The 3,544-nt window shown below is 34.1% G+C and overlaps 1 long non-coding RNA gene across 2 annotated transcripts; it reads right to left on the reverse strand.

Moving 5' to 3' along the window:
* Window positions 1–440: 440 nt before the first annotated feature.
* LOC145070430 (uncharacterized) lies at window positions 441–1,775 on the reverse strand. 2 transcript variants are annotated; one of them, XR_013689945.1, is made up of 3 exons: window positions 1,601–1,775; window positions 1,178–1,246; window positions 441–566 (listed from the first exon to the last, which is right to left on the reverse strand). It is a non-coding gene; the product is annotated as an uncharacterized LOC145070430 (long non-coding RNA). The 2 variants fall into 2 exon arrangements; XR_013689944.1 differs by having other exon boundaries at window positions 1,597–1,775.
* Between the last annotated feature and the right edge of the window lie 1,769 nt (window positions 1,776–3,544).

Raw genomic sequence — 3,544 nt, forward strand, 5'->3', positions numbered from 1 at the left:
GCTTGAAGATCAAACTTGTTGGATTTATGTTCTAAGTTAGTCATGTGTGTCTAAGTTTCCTTGTCATTTATAGTTCTAGATTCTTATGTATTTGTTGTTTAGATTGTGATTTTCATTTGATTTCATGTTTCTATCTAGTAATCTTTGGTTTGGTCTTCATTAAATGTTTGATTTGTACTCAATTTCACTTAATCAATGGAATTAGGGTTCTTATTATTCTAGTTAATCAAATTGTAAATTGTGTATATGTTTTATGATTTGATGTTGGTGTGACATCCCCAAAATCACGGCCAGAAAAGACCGGTTTGTTTATGCTTTGTTTAAAAATCAGAGTTACATTTTAAATGAAAGTGTTGCGGAATTTGTCCCAAAACAAAAATATGATAAAGATTTATCAAAAGCATTTCCATAGAAATGTATTTCATTAAAAGACTCGGGATGTCATGTTCGTACAGATCAAAAGCATAAACAGTACAATATAAGCCTTACTACATTATTTCATATCTACAGGCCTATATCCGTAATCCCTCGTCCAAATCATCACACCTATGCTCATGCGCCACTACCTGTAATACATAAAACTGAGTGGGTCAGGCTTGGGAGCCTGGTGAGCACATAGGGTTTTCAACCCACAATAAATAAGTTTATTAATTTCATCGATCAACAATAACCCGATTACCCGTTCCCGTTATCCTCACTTTACGTCCCTAAACACCTATCATAAGGGACCTAGCCTAAGGATCATCATCGGGACGGACACTACTGCTAAGGGGATTCCTCAGCAATAAATGTCCTAAAGGCAACCATGTGGGGGATGGAGTACACCGGTGAACATATCGTTCACAAACACCTACAGGTTGCGAGCCTGCTAGTGTTTCACTGGACTGTCTAGAAGAGTCTGTGGTCGTCATCCATACTCCGCTAGATGACATAATCAACAACATCAACATCGAGGCCTCTCATCATTTTATCACACATCACCTATTGCATCTACCCATGTTTTACCCCAACATTTTCGTAGATATAAAATACATATACAATTTAAATCATTGAAAACATGTATAACAACATTCATCTAGCATAGATAGCAAGTATTCAGATAATATGCACACATAGCACGTAATTTATATAAAATACTTCATATCTATGTGTAAGTTGAAAGTAACTATGCACTCACTTGTTAAGGTGATGATTCCAAAATCGGGCTGCGTTTGCTTCTAACGATTCTATTTTCCTTTGACGAAACCTAGCATTATTATCGCTAAATTTTAGTCTAATATTTACCGTGACCAACTATTAGTCTTAGTATTATTATTATTATATAAGCGTTAAACAATATTTTCCAACCACTATGTACAGACAGGAGCCAGACATAAAACACCGGAGGGCAGGACCATTTTGGCATATAGCACTTCTGAAATCCAACAACCCTATGCGGCCCTTTAAACCAGATTCCCCGTACCGCGAGTAGTTAAAAAAATATTATAACGACACTTATATAAGTTATAATAATAGCTCAAATATTTATTATAAGTTCATAATAACAATACTAATTTTAAATATAAGCTATATTAAAATAAGGTAAGCATAACTTACTTACAAGGGGGTTTTAGCTAGGAGTCGGGCTCTGCAGGGGCAGAACTTCGTCGTTGAATCTTTCTAAGAAAGATTCGTGCAGCGCTTCAGCGCTCACCTTACTATACTAAGCTACAGAAAGAGAAGTCGAATCACGAGGGACCGAAATGCTCGGGGGATAAGGAGAGAAAGACTCTTGAATCAAGAGAATGGTGCAAGAAATATGAGAGCCCAAGGCTCTTATTTATACTAATTGAATTTTCAAAAACTACCCTCCATAATTACTTAATGACCTTTTAGTTATATAAACAACTAAACACCCCTCTATAATACTATTATAAATGGATTTAATGATATTTGTACTAAACTAATGTCGAAAGAACTCAACATTAGTCTTATAATGACCGCATCGTCGATACCTTTCTAATGATATATACATATGTATATATATGTGTACGTATACATGATTTATACTTTATTTTAATACGTAAATATGCTATTATAATTTGTAACTCGTTCATACGAACTCCGTTTTTGACGTTCTTTATATCCACGCGTAGGTGAAGACGTACTCTACAACTTTCGTTTAGACTCCGTCGGCTAATTTGATTTTATTTTTAAAGTTATATTTTTAACAAGCCGGGACAGGATTGGTCTGTTTAAAATCTCATAACTTCTTCATACGAAGTCAGATTTGGGCGTTCTTTTTATCGATGATCTTAGTTTAACATATTCTACGACTTTCGTTTAGATCACTAAGGCTAAATCTCGCTCTATCGTAAATTCACTATTTACGCTTCCCGGTGCCGTGCCGGTTTTGCCGTAAAACTTCGACGGGTCATAACTTCTTCGTTATAACTCGGATTTCGGCGTTCCTTATATGCACGGAAACCTTGAGACATATTCTACAACGTTATGTAGAGATATCGGGATTATCTCACACTTTAATTTTGACGCTCATTTTTATTCTTTATTAATTATACATTTATAATTAAATAATAACACATATAATTCACATAATACTCAAATATTTCATCTTTATTACTTCAAAAAGAGTTACAAGAGTTGACCTAGACTATTACATTGACAAAAATGCTTAGCCTTGAAACCCGGGCGTTACAGTTGGTAACAAGCACTTGATTGGTTTCAAGTAGATCTAAATTAGTGTAATAAAATATTATATATTTTTACACTCCCTAGCATATGAAGAGTATTGAACATTGTTGGTAATTGTTACATGAACTCAAAGTCTTCTAGTGATTTAATTCAAGAACTTGTTTGTGTTGAATCAACTTGATGAAGTTTTACTTAAAGATCATGTTTTAAGTAAAATAATTTTGTTAACATGGATACTAGAGCTTATTAATATCTTGATTACCAACCTAGAGTAAACATGAGATGAAGTCATACTACACTACATGGTACACGAAAAGGAATCAGAATCGGAAATGTCTTTTAAATCATAAACTCTAGTTTTTAACTTGTTTAGTTCTTAAGTTGTTTATTATTGAAATTAAATAATTTCACACACAACCCCCCCCCCCCCCCCCCCAATTTTATAAAATGATTATGTCTATATGCTAATATATGCCTAAACATTAAGTCTTGTATCTGTATGGATCGACCATGTTTGCTCTATATTATCTCATAGTATATAGTAGCAGTGATTTTTGTTTAATTGTTATTATTATTAGGGGTGAGCGCGGTGCGGTTCGGTGCGGTTATTAGCCAAAACCTCACCACTAACCACAAATGCGGTTAATCCATTTTCAAAACCGTTTGGTGCGGTTATTTTTGCGATGCGGTTTTGTTTTTTCTGTGTTGCGGTTATTAACCGCATGGATTTGGTGTGGTTATTTGTGTGGTTTTTAACCACAGTTTAGAGCTCAAACGGTTTTAAGAGTTCAGACATATTACTTGTAATAATAATAATAATAATAAAACCATAATGTATAAGACAATTAACTTA

The sequence above is a fragment of the Lactuca serriola genome, chromosome 8 (genome assembly GCF_051521515.1).
Source record: "Lactuca serriola cultivar US96UC23 chromosome 8, Lser_US96UC23_V15, whole genome shotgun sequence".
Lineage (NCBI taxonomy): Eukaryota > Viridiplantae > Streptophyta > Magnoliopsida > Asterales > Asteraceae > Lactuca > Lactuca serriola.